Source organism: Paramormyrops kingsleyae, chromosome 5 (assembly GCF_048594095.1).
Source record: "Paramormyrops kingsleyae isolate MSU_618 chromosome 5, PKINGS_0.4, whole genome shotgun sequence".
In the NCBI taxonomy this organism is placed as follows: Eukaryota; Metazoa; Chordata; class Actinopteri; order Osteoglossiformes; family Mormyridae; genus Paramormyrops; species Paramormyrops kingsleyae.
In genome coordinates this window covers 89,196-106,948 of record NC_132801.1, presented here as the reverse complement: position 1 = coordinate 106,948, position 17,753 = coordinate 89,196, and positions in this window count along the sequence as shown.

Sequence of the window (17,753 nt, the reverse complement as noted above, 5' to 3'; positions counted from 1 at the left end):
TGAAATTCGGCACGCGTAAACTCGACGTGCGTCCGGACAAGCGTGCCGAGTTTCCAGAACGCAGCTCTTACAGAACAGTTTTAATCGACCCTCAGATTCAGCGAGGTCGGCAATGTTAAGTGAATGGAGGCACCGCGTATGTCATTTGAAGTGTAGGAGTGGCCTAGGAAGATGATTCAAAATGTTCCTGAGACTAGACAGTCTGCTCTTTAAATCACCCAATACATGTCCATTAAAATTATGCCTTCTTAATTAGATTCTAACAGGCTTTAAATGTGAGAGGCTGCATCTCTTTGACTAGGCCTCAAACTACCTTCAGGGGGCGCCACGGCGCAGCCGTATGAGCTAGGGGCCTGAGATTTGGCACGCATAAACTAGATATGTCTCTGGACAAGTGTGCCAAGTTTCATGACTCTAGATATGACAGAACAGTTTTTATTGGCCCTCAAAGTCAGTGAGGTCGCCAATGTTAAGTGAATGGAGGCACCCCACCTGTCATTTGACAGGCCATAACTCCATGTAGGAGTGGCCTAGGAAGATGGTTCAAAGTGTTCCTGAAACTAGACCGTCTGCTCTGTAAATCACCCATAACATGTCTGTGACGATTATGCTTCTTTAATTGATTAATTTAGCTTTCAAATCGGAGGAGCATATTTTGACTGCGATTTCCTCTGTCTGGCCAAAAAATGCCTGTGTGTGCCTAGACCCACAACCCCATACTGAAAGCTTGCTGCAGCCGAGAGGGGCCTCTCTTGGAAATCAGCTCATAACTGCAGTTCCCTTTGAGCTAGAGGACTGAAATTTGGGACAATGATAGGGGAGGGTGGTCTGCACCAGTGACCAAAATTTGGGGGGTCTATGCCACACGGGATGGTTTTTATTAACCCTTTAGTGTCTGGTGGTCTCACGGCCGGCCCGTGTGAGCTAGAAGTCTGAAATTTGGCACGGTGGAGCAAGGCAAATTGGGAAATCACGTACTGAACTTTTACGAGCGCAGCCCTCACCAAAGGCCCGCAAATCACACGAAGGCACCTGCACCCTCAGCCGTGTGATAGAGACGGCTGGATTTTCTCCTGCATACACTAGGGACATGGACAAACACACCTCTAAAGTTTCATGCATGTACACCTCATAGAAGAGTTTTTATTGGCCCTCAAAGTCAGTGAGGTCGCCAATGTTAAGTGAATGGAGGCACCCCACCTGTCATTTGACAGGCCATAACTCTGTGTAGCAGTGACCTAGGAAGACCGTTCAAAGTGTTCCTGAAACTAGACAGTATGCTCTTTAAATCACCCGATACATGTCTGTTACGATTATGCCTCCTTAATTTGATTACAGCCTGTCTTTTTATGGTGAGCGGCCGCATTTCTTCCGAATAGGCCTCAAACTGACCTAGAGGGGGGGTCACGGCCCATCCATACGAGCCAGCGGTCTGAAATTCGGCACGCACGTACTACGTATTTGTATGAACCAAAGTCCCGAGTTTCGTGACCGCAGCTCTTAGAGAACATGTCTGCTGGACCTGTGAACTTACGTTTTAATAGGCCTTTAAGGGGAAAAGGGGCAAGGTCACTTGAGGGGGTCTTTTGGCTGAACCCTGTGACCTAGGGGGCTGAAATTTGGTGAGGAGATGCGCGACACATACCCAGTGAAGTGTTTACAGTATCATAGGTGCAGACCTGACAGAAGTAAAGTTATTCACTTCCAAAGAAAAAAGTGATTTCAGGCATAGGGATTACGGATACGGTAACTGGGAATATTAACGGTCACTGAGAGTGGCAGCTGGCGGTTGCCTAGGCAACGGCACGTCTCTCAGCGCAAATCGATACAAAAAAGTAACACTCTGTGGAGAGAGGGTGTGGCGCTGCAAGTAATATGCTGCCTTAGTGTAGGCTTGACAGAAACAGCCTGGTAAACTTTAAAACGTCACAAGTCCACAGAGGAGAAAGCTAAGTGGACGATTCAAAAATTCATGTCAAAGCACACATGCTCCACATTACAATCAAATATTGTTTTACTTTCAAAATATAATTATTTTAAGCATAGGGATTTCGGATTCCCTTAGTCTGAATGTCATTGGTCACTGAGATCAGCAGGTCACCGTTGTCTAGGCAACACAGATAAACTAGATGGATGAATAAATCAGTGTGCCGATACCTGTGTCTTCACCAATAGGGGCAGGCTGGGCAGGGGCACATCTCATAGATAGGTATTACGGACTGTCTCATTATGGACTCTTAAGCCGCATCCCCTATATAGGCATTACGGACTACCTCATTCTAGGTTCACAGGCCTGATGGCTGACTAGGCCTCAAACAAACATGAGGGGGCGTCACAGCAGAGCCCTACGAGCTAGGGCTCTGAAATTCGGCGTGCACATACTAGATATGAGTATCAATTAACCTGCCATGTTTCAAGAATGCAGCAGTCACAGAACATGTGTGGGGGCCATGTAGGTTTACATTTTAAATCCCTTTTAAGCGCTAAAGTGGCAGGTAACCTGAGGGGGTCCGGCAGCTGAACCGTGTGAGCTAGGGGCTTGAAATTTCACACAGATAAACTAGTTACAGGTATGAATAAGTGTGCCAAGTTTCATTAGCGCAGCTCTTACCACTCAGCCGCAGTGGGCTTTAGAGTTTGCTAACTTAGGCAATATATGCCAATGGGAAGAAATCAGACTAGGCCTCAAACGAAGCTGACCGGCCGCTACGGCCGAACCGTACGAGCTAGGGCTCTGAAATTCGGCGTGGTCATACTAGATATAAGTATGAATTGACGTCCCAAGTTTCAAGAAAGCAGCACATACAGAACAAGTTTGGGGGGCCATGTAGTTTTACATTTTCATTAGCTTTTAAGCGCTAATGTGGCGGGTAACCTGAGGGGGTCCTGCAGCTGAACCGTGTGGGCTAGGGGCTTGAAATTTCACACAGATAAACTAGTTGCATGTATGAATAAGTGTGCCAAGTTTCATTAGCGCAGCCCTTACCACTGAGCCGCAGTGGACCTTTAAATTTGCTAACATAGGCAATGTTAAGTCAATGGAGACATTAAAAACTAGGCCTCAAACGAAGCTGACCGGCCGCTACGGCCGAACCGTACGAGCTAGGGCTCTGAAATTCGGCGTGCTAATACTCGATATAAGTCTGAATTGACGTGCCAAGTTTCAAGAAAGCAGCACATATATAACACGTTTGGGGGCCATGTAGGTTTACATTTAAATCCCTTTTAGGCGCTCAAGCCGCATCCCCTATATAGGCATTACGGACTACCTCATTCTAGGTTCACAGGCCTGAGGGCTGACTAGGCCTCAAACAAACATGAGGGGGCGTCACGACGGAGCCCTACGAGCTGGGATTCTGAAATTCGGCACGCGTAAACTCGACGTGCGTCCGGACAAGCGTGCCGAGTTTCCAGAACGCAGCTCTTACAGAACAGTTTTAATCGACCCTCAGATTCAGCGAGGTCGGCAATGTTAAGTGAATGGAGGCACCGCGTATGTCATTTGAAGTGTAGGAGTGGCCTAGGAAGATGATTCAAAATGTTCCTGAGACTAGACAGTCTGCTCTTTAAATCACCCAATACATGTCCATTAAAATTATGCCTTCTTAATTAGATTCTAACAGGCTTTAAATGTGAGAGGCTGCATCTCTTTGACTAGGCCTCAAACTACCTTCAGGGGGCGCCACGGCGCAGCCGTATGAGCTAGGGGCCTGAGATTTGGCACGCATAAACTAGATATGTCTCTGGACAAGTGTGCCAAGTTTCATGACTCTAGATATGACAGAACAGTTTTTATTGGCCCTCAAAGTCAGTGAGGTCGCCAATGTTAAGTGAATGGAGGCACCCCACCTGTCATTTGACAGGCCATAACTCCATGTAGGAGTGGCCTAGGAAGATGGTTCAAAGTGTTCCTGAAACTAGACCGTCTGCTCTGTAAATCACCCATAACATGTCTGTGACGATTATGCTTCTTTAATTGATTAATTTAGCTTTCAAATCGGAGGAGCATATTTTGACTGCGATTTCCTCTGTCTGGCCAAAAAATGCCTGTGTGTGCCTAGACCCACAACCCCATACTGAAAGCTTGCTGCAGCCGAGAGGGGCCTCTCTTGGAAATCAGCTCATAACTGCAGTTCCCTTTGAGCTAGAGGACTGAAATTTGGGACAATGATAGGGGAGGGTGGTCTGCACCAGTGACCCAAATTTGGGGGGTCTATGCCACACGGGATGGTTTTTATTAACCCTTTAGTGTCTGGTGGTCTCACGGCCGGCCCGTGTGAGCTAGAAGTCTGAAATTTGGCACGGTGGAGCAAGGCAAATTGGGAAATCACGTACTGAACTTTTACGAGCGCAGCCCTCACCAAAGGCCCGCAAATCACACGAAGGCACCTGCACCCTCAGCCGTGTGATAGAGACGGCTGGATTTTCTCCTGCATACACTAGGGACATGGACAAACACACCTGTAAAGTTTCATGCATGTACACCTCATAGAAGAGTTTTTATTGGCCCTCAAAGTCAGTGAGGTCGCCAATGTTAAGTGAATGGAGGCACCCCACCTGTCATTTGACAGGCCATAACTCTGTGTAGCAGTGACCTAGGAAGACCGTTCAAAGTCTTCCTGAAACTAGACAGTATGCTCTTTAAATCAACCAATACATGTCTGTTACGATTATGCCTCCTTAATTTGATTACAGCCTGTCTTTTTATGGTGAGCGGCCGCATTTCTTCCGAATAGGCCTCAAACTGACCTAGGGGGGGGGTCACGGCCCATCCATACGAGCCAGCGGTCTGAAATTCGGCACGCGCGTACTACGTATTTGTATGAATCGAAGTCCCGAGTTTCGTGCGCGCAGCTCTTAGAGAACATGTCTGGTGGACCTGTGAACTTACGTTTTAATAGGCCTTTAAGGGGAAAAGGGGCAAGGTCACTTGAGGGGGTCTTTTGGCTGAACCCTGTGACCTAGGGGGCTGAAATTTGGCGAGGAGATGCGCGACACATACCCAGTGAAGTGTTTACAGTATCATAGGTGCAGACCTGACAGAAGTAAAGTTATTCACTTCCAAAGAAAAAAGTGATTTCAGGCATAGGGATTACGGATACGGTAACTGGGAATATTAAGGGTCACTGAGAGTGGCAGTTGGCGGTTGCCTAGGCAATGGCACGTCTCAGCGCAAATCGATACAAAAAAGTTACACTCTGTGGAGAGAGGGTGTGGCGCTGCAAGTAATATGCTGCCTTAGTGTAGGCTTGACAGAAACAGCCTGGTAAACTTTAAAACATCACAAGTCCACAGAGGAGAAAGCTAAGTGGACGATTCAAAATTCATGTCAAAGCACACATGCCCCACATTAAAATCAAATATTGTTTTACTTTCAAAATATAATTATTTTAAGCATAGGGATTTCGGATTCCCTTAGTCTGAATATCATTGGTCACTGAGATCAGCAGGTCACCGTTGTCAAGGCAACACAGATAAACTAGATGGACGAATAAATCAGTGTGCCGATACCTGTGTCTTCACCAATAGGGGCAGGCTGGGCAGAGGCACATCTCATAGATAGGTATTACGGACTGTCTCATTATGGACTCTAAAGCCGCATCCCCTATATAGGCATTACGGACTACCTCATTCTAGGTTCACAGGCCTGATGGCTGACTAGGCCTCAAACAAACATGAGGGGGCGTCACAGCAGAGCCCTACGAGCTAGGGCTCTGAAATTCGGCGTGCACATACTAGATATGAGTATCAATTAACCTGCCATGTTTCAAGAATGCAGCAGTCACAGAACATGTGTGGGGGCCATGTAGGTTTACATTTTAAATCCCTTTTAAGCGCTAAAGTGGCAGGTAACCTGAGGGGGTCCGGCAGCTGAACCGTGTGAGCTAGGGGCTTGAAATTTCACACAGATAAACTAGTTACAGGTATGAATAAGTGTGCCAAGTTTCATTAGCGCAGCTCTTACCACTCAGCCGCAGTGGGCTTTAGAGTTTGCTAACTTAGGCAATATATGCCAATGGGAAGAAATCAGACTAGGCCTCAAACGAAGCTGACCGGCCGCTACGGCCGAACCGTACGAGCTAGGGCTCTGAAATTCGGCGTGCTCATACTAGATATAAGTATGAATTGACGTCCCAAGTTTCAAGAAAGCAGCACATACAGAACAAGTTTGGGGGGCCATGTAGTTTTACATTTTCATTAGCTTTTAAGCGCTAATGTGGCGGGTAACCTGAGGGGGTCCTGCAGCTGAACCGTGTGGGCTAGGGGCTTGAAATTTCACACAGATAAACTAGTTGCATGTATGAATAAGTGTGCCAAGTTTCATTAGCGCAGCCCTTACCACTGAGCCGCAGTGGACCTTTAAATTTGCTAACATAGGCAATGTTAAGTCAATGGAGACATTAAAAACTAGGCCTCAAACGAAGCTGACCGGCCGCTACGGCCGAACCGTACGAGCTAGGGCTCTGAAATTCGGCGTGCTCATACTAGATACAAGTGTGAATTGACGTGCCAAGTTTCAAGAAAGCAGCACATACAGAACACGTTTGGGGGCCATGTAGGTTTACATTTTAAATTGCTTTTAAGCGCTAAAGTGGCGGGTGACCTGAGGGGGTCCTGCAGCTGAACCGTGTGGGCTAGGGGCTTGAAATTTCACACAGATAAACTACTTACTGGTATGAATAAGTGTGCCAAGTTTCATTAGTGCAGCCCTTACCACTGAGCCGCAGTGGACCTTTAAATTTGCTAACATAGGCAATGTTAAGTCAATGGAGACATTAAAAACTAGGCCTCAAACGAAGCTGACCGGCCGCTACGGCCGAACCGTACGAGCTAGGGCTCTGAAATTCGGCGTGCTCATACTCGATATAAGTATAAATTGACGTGCCAAGTTTCAAGAAAGCAGCACATACATAACACGTTTGGGGGCCATGTAGGTTTACATTTAAATCCCTTTTAGGCGCTCAAGCCGCATCCCCTATATAGGCATTACGGACTACCTCATTCTAGGTTCACAGGCCTGATGGCTGACTAGGCCTCAAACACACATGAGGGGGCGTCGCGGCAGAGCCCTACGAGCTAGGGGTCTGAAATTCGGCACGCGTGAACTGGACGTGTGTCCGGACGAGCGTGCTGAGTTTCAAGAGTGCAGCTGTTACACAACACGTTTGAATCGACCCTCAGATTCAGCGAGGTCGGCAATGTTAAGTGAATGGAGGCACCGCGCATGTCATTTGACGTGTAGGAGAGGCCTAGGAAGACGATTCAAAGTGTTCCTGAAACTACACAGTCTGCTCTTTAAATCACCCAATACATGTCCATTAAAATTATGCCTTCTTAATTAGATTCTAACAGGTTTTAAATCTGAGAGGCTGCATCTCTTCGACTAGGCCTCAAACTACCTTCAGGGGGTGTCACGGCACGGCCGTAGGAGCTAGGGGTCTGAAATTTGGCAGGCGTAAACTAGATATGTCTCTGGACAAGTGTGCCAAGTTTCATGACTGAAGATATGACAGAACTGTTTTTATTGGCCCTCAAAGTCAGTGAGGTCGCCAATGTTAAGTGAATGGAGGCACCCCACCTGTCATTTGACAGGCCATAACTCCATGTAGGACTGGCCTAGGAAGATGGTTCAAAGTGTTCCTGAAACGAGACCGTCTGCTCTGTAAATCACCCATAACATGTCTGTGACGATTATGCTTCTTTAATTGATCAATTTAGCTTTCAAATCGGAGGAGCATATTTTGACTGCGATTTCCTCTGTCTGGCCAAAAAATGCCTGTGTGTGCCTAGACCCGCAACCCCATACTGAAAGCTTGCTGCAGCCGAGAGGGGCCTCTCTTGGAAATCAGCTCATAACTGCAGTTCCCTTTGAGCTAGAGGACTGAAATTTGGGACAATGATAGGGGAGGGTGGTCTTCACCAGTGACCCAAATTTGGGGGGTCTATGCCACACGGGATGGTTTTTATTAACCCTTTAGTGTCTGGTGGTCTCACGGCCGGCCCGTGTGAGCTAGAAGTCTGAAATTTGGCACGGTGGAGCAAGGCAAATTGGGAAATCACGTACTGAACTTTCACGAGCGCAGCCCTCACCAAAGGCCCGCAAATCACACGAAGGCACCTGCACCCTCAGCCGTGTGATAGAGACGGCTGGATTTTCTCCTGCATACACTAGGGACATGGACAAACACACCTGTAAAGTTTCATGCATGTACACCTCATAGAAGAGTTTTTATTGGCCCTCAAAGTCAGTGAGGTCGCCAATGTTAAGTGAATGGAGGCACCCCACCTGTCATTTGACAGGCCATAACTCTGTGTAGCAGTGACCTAGGAAGACCATTCAAAGTGTTCCTGAAACTAGACAGTATGCTCTTTAAATCACCCGATACATGTCTGTTACGATTATGCCTCCTTAATTTGATTACAGCCTGTCTTTTTATGGTGAGCGGCCGCATTTCTTCCAAATAGGCCTCAAACTGACCTAGAGGGGGGGTCACGACCCATCCATACGAGCCAGCGGTCTGAAATCCGGCACGCACGTACTACGTATTTGTATGAACCAAAGTCCCGAGTTTCGTGACCGCAGCTCTTAGAGAACATGTCTGCTGGACCTGTGAACTTACGTTTTAATAGGCCTTTAAGGGGAAAAGGGGCAAGGTCACTTGAGGGGGTCTTTTGGCTGAACCCTGTGACCTAGGGGGCTGAAATTTGGTGAGGAGATGCGCGACACATACCCAGTGAAGTGTTTACAGTATCATAGGTGCAGACCTGACAGAAATAAAGTTATTCACTTCCAAAGAAAAAAGTGATTTCAGGCATAGGGATTACGGATACGGTAACTGGGAATATTAACGGTCACTGAGAGTGGCAGCTGGCGGTTGCCTAGGCAACGGCACGTCTCAGCGCAAATCGATACAAAAAAGTAACACTCTGTGGAGAGAGGGTGTGGCACTGCAAGTAATATGCTGCCTTAGTGTAGGCTTGACAGAAACAGCCTGGTAAACTTTAAAACGTCACAAGTCCACAGAGGAGAAAGCTAAGTGGACGATTCAAAAATTCATGTCAAAGCACACATGCTCCACATTAAAATCAAATATTGTTTTACTTTCAAAATATAATTATTTTAAGCATAGGGATTTCGGATTCCCTTAGTCTGAATGTCATTGGTCACTGAGATCAGCAGGTCACCGTTGTCTAGGCAACACAGATAAACTAGATGGATGAATAAATCAGTGTGCCGATACCTGTGTCTTCACCAATAGGGGCAGGCTGGGCAGGGGCACATCTCATAGATAGGTATTACGGACTGTCTCATTATGGACTCTTAAGCCGCATCCCCTATATAGGCATTACGGACTACCTCATTCTAGGTTCACAGGCCTGATGGCTGACTAGGCCTCAAACAAACATGAGGGGGCGTCACGACGGAGCCCTACGAGCTGGGATTCTGAAATTCGGCACGCGTAAACTCGACGTGCGTCCGGACAAGCGTGCCGAGTTTCCAGAACGCAGCTCTTACAGAACAGTTTTAATCGACCCTCAGATTCAGCGAGGTCGGCAATGTTAAGTGAATGGAGGCACCGCGTATGTCATTTGAAGTGTAGGAGTGGCCTAGGAAGATGATTCAAAATGTTCCTGAGACTAGACAGTCTGCTCTTTAAATCACCCAATACATGTCCATTAAAATTATGCCTTCTTAATTAGATTCTAACAGGCTTTAAATGTGAGAGGCTGCATCTCTTTGACTAGGCCTCAAACTACCTTCAGGGGGCGCCACGGCGCAGCCGTATGAGCTAGGGGCCTGAGATTTGGCACGCATAAACTAGATATGTCTCTGGACAAGTGTGCCAAGTTTCATGACTCTAGATATGACAGAACAGTTTTTATTGGCCCTCAAAGTCAGTGAGGTCGCCAATGTTAAGTGAATGGAGGCACCCCACCTGTCATTTGACAGGCCATAACTCCATGTAGGAGTGGCCTAGGAAGATGGTTCAAAGTGTTCCTGAAACTAGACCGTCTGCTCTGTAAATCACCCATAACATGTCTGTGACGATTATGCTTCTTTAATTGATTAATTTAGCTTTCAAATCGGAGGAGCATATTTTGACTGCGATTTCCTCTGTCTGGCCAAAAAATGCCTGTGTGTGCCTAGACCCACAACCCCATACTGAAAGCTTGCTGCAGCCGAGAGGGGCCTCTCTTGGAAATCAGCTCATAACTGCAGTTCCCTTTGAGCTAGAGGACTGAAATTTGGGACAATGATAGGGGAGGGTGGTCTGCACCAGTGACCAAAATTTGGGGGGTCTATGCCACACGGGATGGTTTTTATTAACCCTTTAGTGTCTGGTGGTCTCACGGCCGGCCCGTGTGAGCTAGAAGTCTGAAATTTGGCACGGTGGAGCAAGGCAAATTGGGAAATCACGTACTGAACTTTTACGAGCGCAGCCCTCACCAAAGGCCCGCAAATCACACGAAGGCACCTGCACCCTCAGCCGTGTGATAGAGACGGCTGGATTTTCTCCTGCATACACTAGGGACATGGACAAACACACCTGTAAAGTTTCATGCATGTACACCTCATAGAAGAGTTTTTATTGGCCCTCAAAGTCAGTGAGGTCGCCAATGTTAAGTGAATGGAGGCACCCCACCTGTCATTTGACAGGCCATAACTCTGTGTAGCAGTGACCTAGGAAGACCGTTCAAAGTCTTCCTGAAACTAGACAGTATGCTCTTTAAATCACCCGATACATGTCTGTTACGATTATGCCTCCTTAATTTGATTACAGCCTGTCTTTTTATGGTGAGCGGCCGCATTTCTTCCGAATAGGCCTCAAACTGACCTAGAGGGGGGGTCACGGCCCACCCATACGAGCCAGCGGTCTGAAATCCGGCACGCACGTACTACGTATTTGTATGAACCAAAGTCCCGAGTTTCGTGACCGCAGCTCTTAGAGAACATGTCTGCTGGACCTGTGAACTTACGTTTTAATAGGCCTTTAAGGGGAAAAGGGGCAAGGTCACTTGAGGGGGTCTTTTGGCTGAACCCTGTGACCTAGGGGGCTGAAATTTGGTGAGGAGATGCGCGACACATACCCAGTGAAGTGTTTACAGTATCATAGGTGCAGACCTGACAGAAGTAAAGTTATTCACTTCCAAAGAAAAAAGTGATTTCAGGCATAGGGATTACGGATACGGTAACTGGGAATATTAACGGTCACTGAGAGTGGCAGCTGGCGGTTGCCTAGGCAACGGCACGTCTCTCAGCGCAAATCGATACAAAAAAGTAACACTCTGTGGAGAGAGGGTGTGGCGCTGCAAGTAATATGCTGCCTTAGTGTAGGCTTGACAGAAACAGCCTGGTAAACTTTAAAACGTCACAAGTCCACAGAGGAGAAAGCTAAGTGGACGATTCAAAAATTCATGTCAAAGCACACATGCCCCACATTAAAATCAAATATTGTTTTACTTTCAAAATATAATTATTTTAAGCATAGGGATTTCGGATTCCCTTAGTCTGAATATCATTGGTCACTGAGATCAGCAGGTCACCGTTGTCAAGGCAACACAGATAAACTAGATGGACGAATAAATCAGTGTGCCGATACCTGTGTCTTCACCAATAGGGGCAGGCTGGGCAGAGGCACATCTCATAGATAGGTATTACGGACTGTCTCATTATGGACTCTAAAGCCGCATCCCCTATATAGGCATTACGGACTACCTCATTCTAGGTTCACAGGCCTGATGGCTGACTAGGCCTCAAACAAACATGAGGGGGCGTCACAGCAGAGCCCTACGAGCTAGGGGTCTGAGATTCGGCACGCATAAACTGGACGTATGTCCGGACAAGTTTGCCAAGTTTCAAGAATGCAGCAGTTACAGAACATGTGTGGGGGCCATGTAGGTTTACATTTTAAATCACTTTTAAGTGCTAAAGTGGCAGGTAACCTGAGGGGGTCCGGCAGCTGAACCGTGTGAGCTAGGGGCTTGAAATTTCACACAGATAAACTAGTTTCATGTATGAATAAGTGTGCCAAGTTTCATTAGCGCAGCCCTTACCACTTAGCCGCAGTGGGCTTTAGAATTTGCCAAGTTAGGCAATGCAGGCGAATGGAGACATTAAAAACTAGGCCTCAAACGAAGCTGACCGGCCGCTACGGCTGAACCGTACGAGCTAGGGCTCTGAAATTCGGCGTGCTCGTACTAGATATAAGTATGAATTGACTGGCCAAGTTTCAAGAATGCAGCACTCACAGAACACGTTTGTGGGCCATGTAGGTTTACATTTTAAATCGCTTTTAAGCGCTAAAGTGGCAGGTAACCTGAGGGGGTCCGGCAGCTGAACCGTGTGAGCTAGGGGCTTGAAATTTCACACAGATAAACTAGTTACAGGTATGAATAAGTGTGCCAAGTTTCATTAGCACAGCTCTTACCACTCAGCCGCAGTGGGCTTTAGAGTTTGCTAACTTTGGCGGTATATGCCAATGCGAAGAAATCAGACTTGGCCTCAAACGAAGCTGACCGGCCGCTACGGCCGAACCGTACGAGCTAGGGCTCTGAAATTCGGCGCACTCATACTAGATATAAGTATTAATTAACGTGCCAAGTTTCAAGAATGCAGCACTTACAGAACACGTTTGGAGGCCATGTAGGTTTACATTTTAATTAGCTACTGTTCGTTGCTGAGGCCGCATGTCATAGCTATAGGTAAAGTGCCCCCTACTGTTCATTGCTGAGGCCTCATCCCCTACATACACATGACGGATCCCCTACATAGATGTGACGGATCCCCTACTGCTCATTGCTGAGGCCGCATCCCCTACATAGACATGAGGTATTCCCTAAGGTTCATTGCTGAGGCCGCATCCCCTACATACACATGAGGGATTCCCTACTGCTTGCCGCTGAGGCCGCATCCCCTACATAGACATGAGGTATTCCCTAAGGTTCATTGCTGAGGCCGCACCTCCTACATACAGATGATGGATCACCTACTGTTTGTTGCTGTCATAATTAAGGATAACGTGCCCCCTACTGTTGATAGTTGAGGCTGCATCTTCTACATACAGATGACAGATCCCCTACTGTTCATTGCTGAGGCCGCATCCCCTACATACACATGAGGGATTCCCTACTGCTTGTTGCTGAGGCCACATCCCCTACATAGACATGAGGGATTCCCTAAGGTTCATTGCTGAGGCCGCATCCCCTACATACACATGAGGGATTCCCTACTGCTTGTTGCTGAGGCCACATCCCCTACATAGGCATGAGTGATCCCCTAGGGTTCATTAATGAGGTCGCATCCCCTACATATGGATAACAGATTGCCTACCTTTTTGTGTTTCTTGTTCATTGGTCATGACAAAGTGAAAAATTGACAAAGTGTCAAAATGAGATTGTGAGAGATTACAGATTACCTAGGAAGACTGCTTCAGTTATATTACAGATATCCTCAAAAGTCTCCTAACAGTTGTTACAGATTACATCAATATGGTAACCCTAGGCCAGATTTCCTAACGGTCATTACAGATTGCATCAATAGGCTAACCCTAGGCCAGGTCCCCTAACAGTTATTACGGCTTACATCAACAGGCTAACCCTAGGCCAGATTCTCTAACAGTTATTACGGATTGCATCAATATGGTAACCCTAGGCCAGAGTCCCTAACAGTTATTACGGATTGCATCAATAGGCTAACCCTAGGCCTGATTCCCTAACAGTTATTACGGATTGCATCAATAGGCTAACCGTAGGCAAGATGTCACAAGAGGTATTATTTGGACTTATGCAACAGATATCTTAACAGTCATTACGGATTGCATCAATAGGCTAACCCTAGGCCAGATTCTCTAACAGTTATTACAGATTGCATCAATAGGCTAACCCTAGGCCTGATTCCCTAACAGTTATTACGGATTGCATCAATAGGCTAACCCTAGGCCAGATATCCTAACAGTTATTACGGATTGCATCAATAGGCTAACCCTAGGCCAGACCCCCTAAGAGTTATTACGGATTGCATCAATATGGTAACCCTAGGCCAGATTCCCTAACAGTTATTACGGATTGCATCAATAGGCTAACCCTAGGCCAGATGTCACAACAGGTATTATTTGGACATGCAACAGATATTGTAACAGTTATTACGGATTGCATCAATAGGCTAACCCTAGGCCAGATATCGTAACAGTTATTACGGATTGCATAAATAGGCTAACCCTAGGCCAGATATCATAACAGTTATTACGGATTGCATCAATAGGCTAACCCTAGGCCTGATTCCCTAACAGTTATTACGGATTGCATCAATAGGCTAACCCTAGGCCAGATGTCACAAGAGGTATTATTTGGACATGCAACAGATATTGTAACAGTTATTACGGATTGCATCAATAGGCTAACCCTAGGCCAGATATCCTAACAGTTATTACGGATTGCATCAATAGGCTAACCCTAGGCCAGATTTCCTAACAGATATTACGAATTGCATCAATAGGCTAACCCTAGGCCGGATTCCCTAAGAGTTATTACGAATTGCATCAATAGGCTAACCCTAGGCCAGATATCCTAACAGTTATTACGGATTGCATCAATAGGCTAACCCTAGGCCAGATTCCCTAACAGTTATTACGGATTGCATCAATAGGCTAACCCTAGGCCAGATGTCACAACAGGTATTATTTGGACATGCAACAGATATTGTAACAGTTATTACGGATTGCATCAATAGGCTAACCCTAGGCCAGATATCCTAACAGTTATTACGGATTGCATCAATAGGCTAACCCTAGGCCTGATTCCCTAACAGTTATTACGGATTGCATCAATAGGCTAAGCCTAGGCCAGATGTCACAACAGGTATTATTTGGACATGCAACAGATATTGTAACAGTTATTACGGATTGCATCAATAGGCTAACCCTAGGCCAGATATCCTAACAGTTATTACGGATTGCATCAATAGGCTAACCCTAGGCCTGATTCCCTAACAGTTATTACGGATTGCATCAATAGGCTAACCCTAGGCCAGATGTCACAACAGGTATTATTTGGACATGCAACAGATATTGTAACAGTTATTATGGATTGCATCAATAGGCTAACCCTAGGCCAGATATCCTAACAGTTATTACAGATTGCATCAATAGGCTAACCCTAGGCCAGATTCCCTAACAGTTATTACGGATTGCATCAATAGGCTAACCCTAGGCCAGATGTCACAACAGGTATTATTTGGACATGCAACAGATATTGTAACAGTTATTACGGATTGCATCAATAGGCTAACCCTAGGCCAGATATCATAACAGTTATTACGGATTGCATCAATTGGCTAACCCTAGGCCAGATATCCTAACAGTTATTACAGATTGCATCAATAGGCTAACCCTAGGCCAGATTCCCTAACAGTTATTACGGATTGCATCAATAGGCTAACCCTAGGCCAGACCCCCTAAGAGTTATTATGGATTGCATCAATAGGCTAACCCTAGGCCAGATTCCCTAACAGTTATTACGGATTGCATCAATAGGCTAACCCTAGGCCAGATGTCACAACAGGTATTATTTGGACATGCAACAGATATTGTAACAGTTATTACGGATTGCGTCAATAGGCTAACCCTAGGCCAGATATCATAACAGTTATTACAGATTGCATCAATTGGCTAACCCTAGGCCAGATATCCTAACAGTTATTACAGATTGCATCAATAGGCTAACCCTAGGCCAGATTCCCTAACAGTTATTACGGATTGCATCAATAGGCTAACCCTAGGCCAGACCCCCTAAGAGTTATTATGGATTGCATCAATAGGCTAACCCTAGGCCAGATTCCCTAACAGTTATTACGGATTGCATCAATAGGCTAACCCTAGGCCAGATGTCACAACAGGTATTATTTGGACATGCAACAGATATTGTAACAGTTATTACGGATTGCGTCAATAGGCTAACCCTAGGCCAGATATCATAACAGTTATTACAGATTGCATCAATTGGCTAACCCTAGGCCAGATATCCTAACAGTTATTACAGATTGCATCAATAGGCTAACCCTAGGCCAGATTCCCTAACAGTTATTACGGATTGCATCAATAGGCTAACCCTAGGCCAGACCCCCTAAGAGTTATTATGGATTGCATCAATAGGCTAACCCTAGGCCAGATTCCCTAACAGTTATTACGGATTGCAAAAATAGGCTAACCCTAGGCCAGATGTCACAACAGGTATTATTTGGACATGCAACAGATATTGTAACAGTTATTACGGATTGCATCAATAGGCTAACCCTAGGCCAGATATCCTAACAGTTATTACAGATTGCATCAATAGGCTAACCCTAGGCCAGATTCCCTAACAGTTATTACGGATTGCATCAATAGGCTAACCCTAGGCCAGATGTCACAACAGGTATTATTTGGACATGCAACAGATATTGTAACAGTTATTACGGATTGCATCAATAGGCTAACCCTAGGCCAGATGTCACAACAGGTATTATTTGGACATGCAACAGATATTGTAACAGTTATTACGGATTGCATCAATAGGCTAACCCTAGGCCAGATATCCTAACAGTTATTACGGATTGCATCAATAGGCTAACCCTAGGCCAGATTTCCTAACAGATATTACGAATTGCATCAATAGGCTAACCATAGGCCAGATATCCTAACAGTTATTACGGATTGCATCAATAGGCTAACCCTAGGCCAGATTTCCTAACAGATATTACGAATTGCATCAATAGGCTAACCCTAGGCCGGATTCCCTAAGAGTTATTACGAATTGCATCAATAGGCTAACCCTAGGCCAGATATCCTAACAGTTATTACAGATTGCATCAATAGGCTAACCCTAGGCCAGATTCCCTAACAGTTATTACGGATTGCATCAATAGGCTAACCCTAGGCCAGATGTCACAACAGGTATTATTTGGACATGCAACAGATATTGTAACAGTTATTACGGATTGCATCAATAGGCTAACCCTAGGCCAGATATCCTAACAGTTATTACGGATTGCATCAATAGGCTAACCCTAGGCCAGATTTCCTAACAGATATTACGAATTGCATCAATAGGCTAACCCTAGGCCGGATTCCCTAAGAGTTATTACGAATTGCATCAATAGGCTAACCCTAGGCCAGATATCCTAACAGTTATTACAGATTGCATCAATAGGCTAACCCTAGGCCAGATTCCCTAACAGTTATTACGGATTGCATCAATAGGCTAACCCTAGGCCAGATGTCACAACAGGTATTATTTGGACATGCAACAGATATTGTAACAGTTATTACGGATTGCATCAATAGGCTAACCCTAGGCCAGATATCATAACAGTTATTACGGATTGCATCAATTGGCTAACCCTAGGCCAGATATCCTAACAGTTATTACAGATTGCATCAATAGGCTAACCCTAGGCCAGATTCCCTAACAGTTATTACGGATTGCATCAATAGGCTAACCCTAGGCCAGACCCCCTAAGAGTTATTATGGATTGCATCAATCGGCTAACCCTAGGCCAGATTCCCTAACAGTTATTACGGATTGCATCAATAGGCTAACCCTAGGCCAGATGTCACAACAGGTATTATTTGGGCATGCAACAGATATTGTAACAGTTATTACGGATTGCATCAATAGGCTAACCCTAGGCCAGATATCCTAACAGTTATTACGGATTGCATCAATAGGCTAACCCTAGGCCAGATTTCCTAACAGATATTACGAATTGCATCAAT